Source organism: Tenrec ecaudatus, chromosome 2 (assembly GCF_050624435.1).
Source record: "Tenrec ecaudatus isolate mTenEca1 chromosome 2, mTenEca1.hap1, whole genome shotgun sequence".
Taxonomy (NCBI): Eukaryota; Metazoa; Chordata; class Mammalia; order Afrosoricida; family Tenrecidae; genus Tenrec; species Tenrec ecaudatus.
In genome coordinates this window covers 26,128,504-26,144,786 of record NC_134531.1, presented here as the reverse complement: position 1 = coordinate 26,144,786, position 16,283 = coordinate 26,128,504, and positions in this window count along the sequence as shown.

Sequence of the window (16,283 nt, the reverse complement as noted above, 5' to 3'; positions counted from 1 at the left end):
AGTTTTTTCCCCTTGTTTTTTCCCCAATGACTTTTCATTTATAATGTACATTTACAATTAGAGAGGTAACATAATACACATCAAATGAATGATAAAGAATCATACTGCTAGTTGCCTGTAATGGTCAGATTTATGTCAACTTTATAGGGGTGAAGTCCAAACTCGTTTTTTTTTTTTTGAACTCCAAACTCTTAATCAAGATACAGCCTCATAGTATCTCCTTGAGGGTGTGACCAATTTTGGTAAGAGAAACACAGAAAAGGTGATCTCTCTTCCTCCTCTTTGGCTCCCTGCTTGCCTGAATTGCACATCTTGCTTTCAAGTCAGTGGCGCGTGCAGCTTTCCAACCCAAGGTGCAGTGGGCCCCTGCCATGTTCCTGCAACTCTTGGATCTACCAGCCACTCTTGGATCTACCAGCCACCCTTGGATCTACCAGCCACTCTTGGATCTACCAGCCACTCTTGGATCTACCAGCCACTCTTGGATCTAGTCTGCACCTACCAGCCTATGAGTTCCTCGTATCCTAGTATTCTGCTTCATCTGCCAGCAGCTGTGTGAATCTGAGATCCTTCAACTAACATTTGACTCGAGAACCTGAGTGGAATTGCACTGGGTCGCTTTTTTTGTTATAGAATTCTTGATATAAATTTATCTCCTATACACATGTGACTGTCACTGGTTTTGTTTGTCTAGAAAACTCAGCTTGACACAGGTCTATGAGCTAAGTCCTTTAATACATGTCTGTGTCCAGCAGAGCAAATGACTGCCTTCATGCTGCTTCATCCTTACAATCTGTTATGTTTGAGCCCATTGTTTCTACCACTGTGGAGTTGTAGATCTCCTTGATAATATTCCACTTTTTACTGGCTCTCTAATTTGCCAAGCATGATGTCTTTTTCCAGGAAATGGTTGTCCTGAAAATATATCCAAACTTAGTGTGGCAGTTATGTAATTGTCAACTTGAGCAAAGGGGTTGAATCTAGCCGGTCAAGCCAAACAGGCCTCTGCATGGGCATGGCTCTGCTGAGGATTCTGTGACCTCCTGTATTCCTCCCTGGAGATGGGACACACCACACTCTCCTGAGAGATATTCCTGTTGACAAACCAGATGGAGCTTCACTGATAGAGCCAGAGCCAAGCCCTGGAGCTAGAGGAATCTCATGGAGACCCCTGCCAGCGTTGAGATGTTTCCACTGCCACTGGATCCACAAGGCTTTTCACCCACTGGTTTGTGATCTTCCTGCGTTCAGCGTGTTTGCATGTGTTGTGTGAGTCTGAATAGGGATTTATAGACTGGCATCAGACATATGGGCTAATAACAGACTTAGGGACTTGATCTAGACTGGGTTAGGATGTCTTGTTAATATATAATTACTCTGACATAAAGTTCTCTCTTCCCTCTCTATGGGTGTCTCTGGATTTGTTTCTCTAGTCTACCCCGACTCACACACTAAGTGAGCTCAAGTCTTGCCATCCTTGCTTCTATGGATCATTATGGTTGTATTGCATTTAATACAGATGTATTTGTTCTTCTGGAAGTCCATGGTACTTTGACTATTCCTTACCAACACCCTAATTGAAATGCACGGATTCTTGTGTAGTTTTCCTTCTCAACATCCATCATTTATATGCAGATGGTAAAATTGAAAACACATGGCTAAGGTCAGGCATACATTAGCCCTCAAAGTAAAATCCTTGCTTTCAACAGCTTAAAGAGGCCTTCTTCTCAGTGCCATGTGTCTTTTGATTTCTTGGCTATTATTCCATGAGCATTGATTGTGGATCCACAAAAAATAAAGTCCATGACAATTTTAATCAATTATCTGTTTATTATGATGTGGTTTATTGAACCCATTGTGAGGATTTTGGGGAGCTTTACTTTGAGTGCAAGACCTACTGAAGAGTGTAAATTTAAAATTTTCATCATGAAGAACTTTAAGTCCTATTCATTTTCAGCAAGCATGGCTGCTTAATCTGCATATCTTCATATAATCCAGTTCCTTGAATTATTTAAACAAAATAGAGACTGAATTTTTTTTGTTGAAAGCATGTTTTCCCTTGTCCAGTGCTAATAACTTCCTTTAATCCATGTACAGGTTGCACATAACAGTGAAATGTTCTAAAATTCCCCTTATTCTCAAAGTTATCCATAGTTTGTTATGACTCACACAAATGAACACAGTTGCATAGTCAGTAGAACAAAGTTAACATCTTCCTGGTATTCTGTTTTTTAGCTTATATATATCTACCATCTGGAATGCATCCCTCCGTGCCACAACCTCTACTGAATCAAACATAGATTTCTGGCAGCAACCTATGTCCACCACTTGTCTGTCATTTTTTCATGGTGTATGTGTTGCTCGGATGCTGGAAGCTATGTCACTGTATTTCAAATGCCAGCAGGCTTCTTCAAAGTGAACAAATTTCAGTGGAGCTTCCAAACTAAGAACACACAACAAAGAAAGACTCAACTTCCTAGTTTAGAGAAAGCAACTTCTGAAAACTTAAGTGTAGTTTTAAAACATGTAAGATACTAAAGGCCTACTAAATGTAAGCATGATATTGTCAGAAATAATTCCAACAATGTGTCAAAGAATAGGAAAAATCATGAGGATGGCAGAGGAATGGGCAGTGTTTCATTCTGTTGTGCATGTGAGTCAAACCAAACCAATACTACCTAACAACAACAAGCACAAGCCTGTCCATGTATTCCTGCAAGTATTTTAAATCATCTTCAGTCACATTTTCCTTGGTGCAATATCAATGGTATTGTTACATAATTTCTATATTCTGCATGGTCAGCTTTCTCTAGAATCAACATAAATATAGATCTCTTATAATCAGTGGACCTACTTTATTTGGCACTTAATTTCCCTTTTTGCATTCATATATTAAAATTCATTAACATTATTTATATTTAAATTTTTTGAATTCATTTATTATTCCATTTACAAAAATGTATAATATGTATTTAAATAGTTTACCAATGGAATTAATTTTTCTGAAAGCTATCTTTTGGCATTTTGGCATAATTCTTTCAAATGAAGCTGTGTTCATTTTAATACTATCAGAAATGGTGTTCTAAATAATTTAAGATTGAATTGTGATGCGTATATATGTTATAACATTATTGAGCTAAAATGCATTTTGGTTTTTTTCATCTTAAAAGGTGTTTTTTTATCCTTTTTCTACATTTTTCCTAAACCACTCTTTATTAGGGCATAATCTAGACATCATACCATTCAATAATTCAGTCATATCATGCAGTGATGTACAATCAGCCCAGAAAACCATTTCAAGACATTTTTTCCTTCTTGTATTTTTTATATTAACTCTACATTACCCTCCACATTCCCTGCCAATCTCTTCAGGAAACCTTAATCTAGTTCTTATCTCTATAGATTCACCCATCCTGGGTATCATTGGCAAAACATACAGAAAAATGCATAAGAGAGTCAAGAAGTCTACCAAATACAACAAATACAACAAAAATAAACCTCAAATTGGAAAAAACAAAACAAAACAGTAAGTATTAAAATCCAGATCAAGCAATAAATACATCAAGGGAAAAAGGGAGATCAACTGATGAGGATTTAACCATTGATGACAGATTTATCATTTTAATCTACTAGTATCATCTCTGCAATACTCTGACTGCAGAGTATTTCCTCAATTATGGCCAGAGAAAAATCATGAGAGATGTATTTCATGTGTAGTTTCTGCAAAGTATTTTGGGTTTCCGCTGTCCTCCATAGCTGTCTGCCAACTAGACTTTCGCAATTTAAGGTCAGATACCACTCCCTCCTTTTGATTATATTATTTACAATCCTTGGATCACATATGTTGATGTTCTTCTTCCATGTGGACTTAATTGGCATCTCAGTAAGATGGTTACTTGTTTGAAAGCAATGCTAAGACCCCAGATGGCATTTTTCCCCATAGCCAGGCACCATCTAATTTCTTCACAACCCTTTGCTGTGGCACCTATATCTTCCATGTTTCCTTCCTGGGGATGCTTATTGAGCAGAACCATTTGAACTTTAAAGACTTTTATACCATTAGTAAATGTAACAAATGCATTCAGGATTCTGCATACATTGATATGAATTACACAATAAATATATGCATATAATATAGAGAAGCAATAAGCTTGGAGGCTTGTTTCAAGTGTCTATGTATATTCACTGCTATGCTTATTTATATTTCTCCTTATTTTACATTATTAAGAGAGTACAAATCTCCTTCTAGATTCTAAAAATGCATCAATGGTGTAACTATAAGAACTAAACTGCTGATAGGGAGGGCGGGCAGGAAAAAAAAGAACTAAACTGTAAGTGGAGATAAGTCATAATTCTAAATAAAATTTTTAATTTGGAATTAGAAAATCACATGAGAGAGAGTCAGGGGATTAGTTTGACATCATACAAGAACAGACAACTCATTAAGAGACAATAATAGTAGGTGAAATATTTGTATGAAATATTAATCATTTATATGGATTGTGGTAAGAGCCCCACCCAATAAAATTATTTAATAAAAAATAAATATTATTATTTTTAATAGCACCCAACTTGAAAGTTTTAAGTATGGCCATTCTGACATAACTGGTATAATTCCCACTGATGATGATATGTTTTTCTTTAATGTTTTGTTCAACTCTTTTAGCTAGCTTATTGCTGAATGTTTTTGCATCTTTGTTCATAAGGGATATTGGTCTATGGTCTTTTATTCTGATGATGTGTTTGCCTAGTTTTTGTGTCAGGGTTTATTTGCTTCATGTGACGCTTAGGGTGTTTGTGCCAACATGGTTCTTGTGTGGAGTTTACCTGTAGATCAAGGTGCAACCCAGTGCTGCCCCTTACAGGTGTTGCCTAGATATCTATCTGATGATGCTGTGGAGACCTGCTGGGCCGCCCTCTCCCTTTTTCTTTATTGATCAGACCAATGAGGTCCATGATCCAGCAGCTTTGCCTCTCCACACATGTGGTGCCACCTGTGGGTCATCTCACCTACCTGTGCATTGGCCCTGTGGGCCACCCTGCTTCACCTCACCATGTCACTTGAGAGCCAACTTGTTTGGATTCTTCATGCTGCATGTGAGGCTCCATCGTGGCTTAGATGGCAGCACTGCACTATTGGCCTCTACTGCATCTCACCAGACCTCCCTTTCTACATTCTACTTTTTTTGACCTTTGACTCTACGGGTCACAGGACTTGGAAATACCTTAAGTATATGAACTGACCCATGAAAGTGAATCAGACTAAGCTCTCTGCTCAGCTGTGTGGTAATTCCTTTTCACTATACAGACATCTATTCATATCTATTCATAAGTTCTGTTTTTTTCTCTTCTTTGGAGAAACATGTCTAATACAATTCATATGTGCATGGAATATTTCCAATATTCTTGAATAGTGTGTGTACAAATAGTGTTACCTATTTTTTAAATCTTATTCGTGAGATAATTTGTCTGGATATAGGATTCTTTGTTGGCATTTTTCTTTCAAGACTTTTTATATATCAATCCATTGCCTTCTTGTTTCTACTGATCTTTTTTTACCGGTTAAACTTCATATATGACTATTCTTTCTTTCCTGAATTGCTTTAGGATTCTTTATTTTTCTTTGATGTTGGAAAGTTTTACTGTAACTTGTCATGCTGATTTTATTTGGTGCTCAATTCTGTTTGGGAATTTTGAAAGTTCCTAAAAGGTTATTTTTGTTTCTCTAATAATTTTAGAGAAAATTTCACCTAGTATATATTATACTATTTACTTTTCTTTTATTATACTATTTTCTCTGGATATTTTTATTTCTCCTCTGGGATGCATATAAAATTTAATTGGTTCCTTTTGATAATATCTCATAAAATTCTTGGGTTTTCTACCATTGTTTGGTCTTTTTTATAGATTTTTCTTATATTTCCATGTCAAAAAAGATGACTGATTTTTGTTTCCATTATTTCTTCTGCTTTGTTCTATTAAAATATTACTCAATTGAATTATCTTAGTATGTAACTTCCTGAAGTCTATTTGTAATTGTGGAAATATTCCTAGTTTTTCATTTATTTTGCCAGATTATTCTTTTAATGATTTCATATATTCTTCTATGTTCTCTTTTGGCCTCCCCACCACCCACCACCCCAAGCCTGTATTAAGTCAAATTATTCCTCCATTCATTTAAAGAAGCAGGAGATCAATCTTTTAACTCCTTCATTGGATGATCCAAAGTTTATTTTCATAGAGCGCATCTTCTGGATCTAATTATGTGTGTAGTTCACCTGATTATATCATATTTTCTTATTTTCTCACGTGCACAGAGATTGAGTATTATTTCTAAGACACGGTACAGCTTTTCTATTGGTCTCTGGGATTCATATTACTTTCTGTGCTTCCTGAAGAGTCAAGGGCGGTGATGTCTGGCTGTAACAGGCTGTCTCAAGCAAGGGTGGATGGCAGGAAATGTTAAAATACTGCCACTTTCAAGGTCCCATGCTCAAGATCTGGTGCGGCATTGTTCAGAAAGCTGGGCCAATGACCAAGATAGCTGTCTTAAAGGGGGAGAAAAGACAATATCCCATAACTTTGCCCACTCAAGCTGTTTTCACTAATTCTGCATATAAAAACAGTCCAATGTTTCTTTAAGTGCTGCCTTTCTGATGTGAATTGACCCCAGGGGGTGGGGAATTCAGCTTCAAATTCTCTTACAACTAGACTCCTCCCTGCAGGTTCAACTAATTTTGCCCTCCACTCTCTCAGGCTGTGCCCCAGTTTTTAGAGGACAAGTGCGCCATCATTTTCCGTGAGATCAGACCAAAACTTTTGTGGTCTAGACAGGAATTGGAGGTGAGTCTCCAACTAGTTTAAATTATTCCTTGCATACAGGAATCTAGTGTGTGAGCTGTCTCCCAACCCTACGGCTGCAGGGAGGTGCTGAATTTCCCTCTTTCAAGCTCAATCATACATTTGTGCCCCACTAAAGTGAGCTTATCCCCCACCCCTCTCAGCACATTCAGGGAGAAGAGCCACTTCTGTGGAAGTGGACTTGGGGAATGATGAGGTAGCTCATCTTTCTGCCATCACCCTCTGTGAAGGACATGGCTACTGCTGGGAGGGGTAAGTCCAAGGGCACCGGTCGTCCTCCTGTGTTACCAGGCTGCATGTAGTACAAGTTTCTGTGCTATCGAGGATAATTAGAACTCACGTTTTTTGTGTTTTCTCTAATGTTTCTAAGGTTCTGTTTGGATAAGGTATGTTACAAGGGAACTCAGGTGTGAGCGCAGGCAGAGCTTGTGGAGCAGGTAATTTAAAGCACCCAAGGACAGTGGATGGCAGGTGAGGCGTATTGTATACAGGAGTCTGTCTCCTAGGGGCTTCCCATTCTGTTTAATAGGACACCAGTACACAAAAGAGGCATTATGCCAACACACCATGACGTTTGATACCACGGTTACATAAGTGACTGTCTCATGGGCTCGCTTCCTGCTCCTGTGCACAATTCCTCCTTGGCTTCCCCTAGTCTTCCTCTGGTTGAAGACTTGCCCTTACTCCAGCCCATCCTTGTTGTAACAGACTGCCTATCATATTGCCTGCAGTGTGGTCAATAGGTTCAGCTGTGTGTCCAAGTTTACATTGACCTCCAAGACAGCTTTTTTAGAAAGAGTCCCTCCAGATTTCTCCTTATAAGTAAAGTGACAAGGTTTGGCCTCATTCACTTCAGACATGTAATCTGGAAGGATTAGTTCCTGGAGAAGGATATTATGCTTGAAGAAATAGAAGGTTATTGAAAAAGAGGGGAACCCTTTATAAAATGAAAGTGGCATAGTAGCTGCACCCATGGACTCAAACAGCAGCAAAGAGAGTGCACTGCCACCTAGGTCTAGTTCTAGGGTTGTTATGAGCCAGAAACGACCGTCCAGAACCCGGCAAGAAAAGCATATAGTCCCGTTTGTGCTCGGCTCCTAAGCTCAAGGTTGGTTAATTAAAGCCACCATGGAAGGAAGGCATGATGATCAAGTTCTGTAAAGAGTAAAATCAATAAAACCTAGGGGACCAGTTGGAATTTCCATGAGTCTATGACAATTTGTTTGCTTTTTACTGTTGCTTCTTTATGTTTTTTATATCCTAGAAGACAGTAATTCAAATTTTGTTGCATAAATTATGAGTGTAAAACAAAGTGTTTCTTTACAATTTACAAAAATAATTGGAATATTTAAATATATTAGTATAGTGTAACTTTTTAAACATATCGTGTCACACTATAATTCACCAAAAATAATTGGAATCAAATAATTTATATTTTTAGATCCATGTCTTTTGTTCTTGCCACATGCAAAGCCTTTCATTCAGAGATTCAGACAAACAATTGCTTCCGTCAGTCAACTAAGTCTTAAACCTTTCAAGATTTCAAGAAGTATGCAACCAAAAGTTGAGTGAAGAGAAACTTTATTAGCTTATAGCTGGGATCTTTTAAGGTGGCAATCTTCCCATTTTTATCAGCTGATCTATTATGATAATCAGCATGGTTGTTCGGGTTTGTTTTGTGTCTTAAGCAAGTGTGCTTAACTATAATGACACTATTCTCACGCACGGCACACATAGTTCCATGATTATAGTTTCTAAAAGGTTAACAGTTAATTTAGTATACTGAGTTTTATGATAATTCACTTAGTGGATACGCATTGGCCTGCTAACTGCAAGGTCAGCAATTAAAAACCCTCTGGCCAGCCTATGTGAAAGACAGGGCTTTCTGCTCCCACAGAGAGTTCATTTCCCGGGAGCTCAAGGGCAGCCGCGCCCTGCTCAACAGGCTTGCTACGAATGGGACTCAATTTTGTGACAATAAGTTTGCTTTGTTTTGTTGTTGTTGTGTGTTTGTTTTTAGTTTTAACTTTGTCCAACTTTACAAATGTTGCATGTCTTTGTGAAGGCCAAGTTTGTTGGTACACAGCACGGATCACTTGTACTGTCAGCATTTTACCAATATATGTGCTCACTTTATGCTTCTGGGTCCAGTTTGGGGAATTCTCACAATATTTCAAAAATTACATAATGCTATTTCAAGCTTAGTAAACCGAAAATGTACAAATATTGTGCATGGCTTTTTTGGTGTGATGTGACTTTTATCACTGTGGCCTCCAACAGCTCCGAAGTGTGCTTGTTTAGTGAAGTGTGAGCGACATGGAGTGAGACAACCAAAGGAAGGGAACTCTCGACATTTCTGAACTTGTAAAAACAGTATTAAAAAGTCAATAAATTATTGTAATTGAGTCGATGACAATCAGTGGTTCTTATGTACAAAATATTGACGCATAGCAATAATTATTACAATGGCAGGGGACCAGACAACATTTCTTTCTATGACCTTTTGAAAGTATCAAAGACCCTTCTTCTGAGATTTCCATGTGTGTGTTTAAATTGTGGCAATGTGCTTAACTATTCGTGTTACCTAAAAATCCCTAAGGAAATGGAAATTAAATAACCATGAGAAAGAGATGACTACATATTTAGAACAAATAAAAGTGAAACTGGGAGTAGACAGGATAGAATGGAGGGGACGATGAGTGATTTGAAGAGTGAATGCAGGGTTGATGGTTTAAAATATAAACCCAGACTAATTTGCAATAAAATGTTCATTTCTTAAAGAAATAATAAATTCTGACAATACTAATGGCCGGGAGAATTTGAAAAACAAACTAGCATAGCATATTCTGATCAGATATTCTGATCAGAATGCACAATGTCCTGAACACTCTGAAAAATAAGTAGGCAAGTTAGAGAAAGCGTAATATACACGTACAGCATCACCAAAGAATCCCACTGTAGGTATTCACACCTTTCCTCTGCAAACAGGAAGATTCAGTACACACGCCTTCACACAATTGTACATGAAGCTTGTACTAACTATATCAATATGCCAAAACTTGGAGTTCCAGAAATCACACAAGATTTAAATGAAAAATATATAAAATGCTATGTATGGGCGATGGTATTAAGTGAACTGCTATTCAGCAACAAAAAGGAGCACATTTTTTTGATGCATGCCACAATCTTGATTAATCTAAATGAATTATCTGAAGTGACAAAAGTAGATCTCACATAGATACATACTCTATGATTACATAACAGGTAATCCTTGGTGTAAGGGAGAGAAAACTACATGGATGGGGAGCGGGTCAGCAATTAGCAGAGTGGGGGAGGAAGATCATGTTTACAGGGGTAGCACAGGGTTGTTTATGAAGGTGATGCCATCTATGGAATAATGTATCGTCCTCATTATGGTGGTAGCTGTATGAATCTATACATTCATAAAGATTCATAGAATCCCATTTACAATAACATTAACATATAAAAATTATAACTAGGATTAAAGGGAAGTATAGTATTTTTAGAATGGACTTTTTAATCCGTTGTGATGTTGGGAGTTAAAATGATTTTGTCATTATTCCTATGGGTCCCAAATATGTTCCTGAAGAATATTTTTAATAAAATGAATAATTTGATACCATGTTTTCTGAAGTTTCACAAGTTACTCAAGTAACTGCAGGCCTTTTTAGTAACAGAATTTAGGAGATTTACTACAAAAAGGAAGATAAGGGTGGGCATCTCAAATGGGGTTAATGGATTCTGTTAGAGAAATCAATTGTTTCAAATCCGTTGCTAAATTAATATTATTTGCTTTATTCAGTTAGAGAAAAAACTATAGGTTTTTTGTCTTTGTTTTTTCAATTTGCTGATCATATAGGTAACTTTACAGGAACAAATCCATAAATGCATTTCATTGTATCAGCATCTTAATTAATTTTAATTCTTAAATGTAAAATAAGCTTAGATTTGAAATGATAACTACTTTCTTTAAGAATTAGAAAAGCATTCAGCCTGTGTTCCCGGACAGATATTCTGTTCCTTATAGTTATCCCTAATTAATTTTTATAAAAGACAAATCTGCAGTTTTGTGAACAAACATTGGTTTTTCTCACCATTTATATATTATAAATGATATTACTAAATATAGATTATGTGATATAGATATTCTTCTCAAACAACGTAAATATAACACAGCACTTTTCTATTTTACATACAGAGCAACTGAATAAACAAATATCTAGCACTTACATTATTGGAATAATAATCAGGTGTATGTAATTGTTTTATGTGTCTTGAGTTGGTTTCAACTCATAGTGACACCACAGAGAGCAGAACCAATTGGACTAGTCCTGCATCATGTCACAGCTGATGGCATGTTCGCTTCATTGTTGCAACGCCGGTGTCACTCCATCTCACTGAGGGTCTCCTTCTTTTTATGGGTCTTACTCCGCAGATTTTATTGCTACCCATTGATGTGTAGCCATTAATACTTTATTTTGCTATTTTTATTACAAGTCTTTGGGGAGATATATTATTAGAAAAGCAGAAAGAAAAAATCTTAGTAAAAAGCCAAGTATTTTTATTTTGCAAATCAAGCTTCAAAGATAGCATAAAATTAAAACATTTCAATATAAATGTTCTTAAAAAATATCCAAGATATGCTCATTTTGTGACAGCCAAACCATCCCAAGACATTTTTAAATGTTGTAAAGATTGCTGAAATCAGAACCAGCAAGTGCATTCCTGGAGCAGTTTAAATGGAGCTTTTCTAACATCCTCTAAGCAATTCAAATCTAAAAATAACCTAAATTATTCAGATCTTTAATAATGTGCAAATACAATTCCATCCTTTCTAAGCTCGGGGTATGTGATCATTCCTATCATTTTTCATTAAAGGCTGTTGGATTTCAAACATTTAGAATTCTAATCTCATTTCCATAAAGGGCTGGAATGGTATGAATGTCAATCTCAACGGAGATCACACATTTCATCTGTTAGAGGAAGTATGATGCTGCTACAGAGTCTCTGGCAGAAGGAGAGGGGAAGAGAAGAAACAGCTCCATTATGTCTCCTGCAAGACTTTGCCTGGTCAAGATGTTTGGGCATCTGCACTGAAAGATAAACAAAATAAAGCAAAGATTACAAATAACGCCTACTCCCATGAGAAAAATTTAGCACAAATGTCTGAAACATTAGATCCTCCAAACTGTTATTTGCATTTTGACCTTAAGAGGATGGGCATTTTCTGATCTGTTCTATATTGCAAACATAGCAAAACTAAAAACTTTGTGAATACTATGCTTAATAATAATTGGCAATTGATAGGAGTGAGAAAAATAAGAAATGTCAGGAATATGCTATTGTCCATGTAAATTGATAGGGAAAAAAACAACAGTAATACTTTCCTATGTGACATGATTTTATCATAAACTATAAGACGCTTCCAAAATATTGATCATGAGCTTTGAAATGATCCGATGATAAAGTTAAACTCAGGAAATACTGAACTACAGAACTTTTCGTAAAAAAACATCATCATGCCACACCTAGCAACTTCCTAGAATATTTAATATTCTATTGAAATGCAGTCCCACTTCTCTTTTAGCCAGACTTTAAATAAAGTACTTATCCTGGTGTTAGTGGAAAAGTCCTTGTCGTTATTTTCCTACGACTCAGATTCATTAGTCTTCTGTCAGAAGCAACTTCCTTCAGGCCTTTCCAACTTTCAGAACTACGATTCCACTTTTTTTTTCCAACAAGTATTTCCTCTCTAATATATGAAAGGCAATGTGAGGCCATGAAAACTCTGTACAAGACAGACACTTTCAGTCCCTTGAGCTGGCCTGTAATTCCAGGGTCTTCTGTTTTCAAACCAGGGTAATCTAAGTGGGCGGGAATGCTCCATTTCAGTGAACTTCTGTCAGCGTATATGATGTATTCTATTCCATCGATATCCATTATTGACTTCCCTCTGTGGGTATATTTTTATTTGAACATGCAATCCGGATGATGGGACAGGGATTCTTCCTAACTTCTTCTAACATTCTATCACAGGTATTATTTTTTTCTGAATTATTTTGACTAGATGAGGAAATCCAAGTCTAACAATTTAAAATAAGATTGCACTGCATAGTTCCTGAAAATTCTTCAATAGTTTTAATCATGACTTCTCAAAACGTGCTACAAAGAAGCCTAACCAGGATGCTTATCACAATGCAGAATCCCTGGCATCCCAAGATAAAGTCTCGTGGGTTAATTTCAGGAATCACCCTCTACAATTCTGAGGGATCCCGAAAACAGTGTTCCGAGCATTGACTTTATAAGCTGTATCAAGATATGGTCGGTAGATTGTATGTAGTTCAATATCGGACAGGGATCATTTGGGTCATTTATCAAACGTTTAACTTTCAAATGATGCTTGGTTATTGTAAAATTCTTTGTCCTCTCATACACACAAAATAACCCTCTCTTTGCAAAGACTACCACATCATTTAATCATAAATGTCCGTTCATTTTAATATTCTCAGATGTTACCTCAACACAGTTTGTGTACAGTGGAACAAAATATTAAATATTAACATAGTAAAGACATGATTATCAGTGACGAGTTTAAAAATAACAGCAGGGAATTATCTGACATTGGATTTAAACTGATACTGTGACCTTGGAAAAATTACTCTTCCTTTCTGGTTCAGTTTGCTGCCATTAAAATTTAATAATTTCAATGCCTACCATAGTGTTCATCACATGCATTAGGCAAGATAAACTTATTGTGAAGTAATATTGTAGTATCAAGAGGTCTTAAAAAGTTGCAGCTACTCTTTTTGGTTGTGTTAATCATTGTAATATGTTAATAAAATCAATTGTAACAAATAATTATAACCATATTTATAATTGATCAAGAATTATTGTGGTTTTAAATCATTACCTTTTTGGTGACAAAAACACAAACAAGTTCTATATACAGACTGGGATTTTTTTATTTTGACTTTAAGGTTTATATACACATGGATAGAGATCAACTGGGACTGCAATTCTGCTGGACTATCAGATTGCTTACCGTTCATTGTTTTGTCTTTCAGATTTAGTGTATGATAAAATTTGAATTCTATAATTGACATTTTAAAATGTTGACAACAAAAATTCAAGATTGGAATTTTTCTGTGCCTATTATTCCTCTGGCCGTTGTTGGTGGATGGGTGGAGGGGAAGACTTTGTGCCTTAGCTGTGGCTGGTCACCCATTGTCTGGTACCATTCTTCTCTGAGAATCCTGAATGGACAACTTTTATCACCTGCAATAAATATTGCCTCCCATCGCTTTGCAGGTATGTTTGCATCACATCCAAGCTCTTGATGTCTCTCTTTGTGGACCTCTGTGAATTCCAATTTTGAGAGGTCCCTGTGATGAAGCCCATCAGAGATTTTCAGCCATAGCGGACGTCTCAATCAGAAGCTCAGCAGTCTCTGAGACTATAACAGCTTGAGATTAAAGATTCTTCATTTTCAGGTTCACAGGAACACATCAAATTTACACCACTGGTGGGATAATCCTCAAGCCACGTTAATCCAAAACTTCTCCATAATATATATTGTTCAACCTGGCTGCACTTTTTTATTCAGAGGGGTGGGTCTGAGAACAGAAAAGTGATGTGAAACTTAAGAAAGATCAAGGAGGAAAGAAATTTAAAAAGTAAAGATAGACATACACCAAATTTCACTAAATTGACCATCCAAATTAAAATCAGCAGTGGATACAATGGCTATAGAGAAGACTTTAGCTAAGCATGTCAGCAGTGATGATGCTCCTGTTGTCTGCAGCACACCCTTGTGGTTTCTAGTGACCAGACCCTACCAGGAAGCTCCCCTCTCTCTTTAGAATGCCCCATAGGATCTCATGCTCATCTAAATCTACTTGGCTATAATGACTTTAGGAATTAAATCTACTGAATGGTAGATCCAGTAACATGATGTCTTCATTATACACTGAAATCATTTTCTAACTGGTATTTCTGCTTCTTTTCCATTTCCATTAAATTATCAGCTCAGTTAACATTATCTTATTAAAGCATATCAGGCCATATTATGCTTTAGCTAAAATCTTCCGAAAGTCCTTCTTTAAAATGCCCTGTGTGTCACCTTCACATCTGCTACCTACAACCTTCCTGACATCATTTTCTACTACTGGATCATTGTTGTGCTCAAGGAGAGGTGTTCCTGCCAATGGCGAGTTGGTCACTGCAGAGTCAGAGGCAGTTCACACACAATGGTCTTCTGCAGGAGAAAGACGAGGTTCTCTGTTCTCAGAAACCTTCAAGTCACTGGGGCAGAATGGCTGTGGTGATCATGGAAAGGGGAAGAGGCCAGTACGTAGATCCTTGGCTTTCTGTGAACAGCTCAGGTCACCTTCTGCTTCCTGATCTTTGTTGCCCCGGCTGGCCAGATTGCTTTTCCTCCAGTCATCTACCTAGCTTTCTCTCACGAGTCCTTTGATCATTTTTTCAGTCATCACCTTCTAAGGGAATTCCTTTAACTATTTTCCTTACATCTGCTACGTCCACCTGCAAGTCCGTTCACCTTTACCTCCTTTAATAGGTTCATATGAACTTCAACTTCTGACACGTTTATATGTTTTGCCTATGGTATCTCTCTCTAAGAATGTGAGGAACGCAAAGGAAAGGATGTATATCTAGTTATGAATTACTGTACTCTGAAAGATATGTACAAATATCCTTGAAACAATTGATGGATGGAATGTTATAAGAATTGTAAGATCCCCCAAACATGATTTAAAATAACAACAATAATAATAAGTTTATGACAGAGTAGAAAGTTATTATTTTTATCAGGTATTCCATAAAAAATTACCTTTGAGGTAAAAATGGTATTTTAATTGCTGCTCTATGATAGATGCAGAGTTCATAGACTTGGCTTGGCCTTGGGTGGAACCTTGGACTGCTAACGTCTAGGTTACCTATTTAAACCCACCAGCACCCCGATGTAGAGAGATGAGGTAATCTGCTGTTGTAAACACTTACAACCCCAGAAGAAACCTTCCTACGGTGAATAAGGGCCGTGAGTGACAAATGGATATATTGATAATAGGTGATTTATTATGTTGATTATCCTAAGCATATTCCATAAAAATGTGCCCAGTGACTTTGAAGACTGTAGGTGACATTGTGCCTAAGGAAGCAAATGATTTCTTAATTTCTACTCTTCTATTTCTAGAATGTGAAAACAGATACCTTCATGGTCCCCAGATAACGTCATAAGACATTTTTTCACTTGCCTTCCTAAAGATCTATTATTTTGTTTTTAATAAATATTATATGTTTATGGTGAAAAAGAGGTCACAATATACTCCTGGAAGAATCATGAAAAATAAAATGAAACAAAACAGTGAAACAAAGTAAAATAA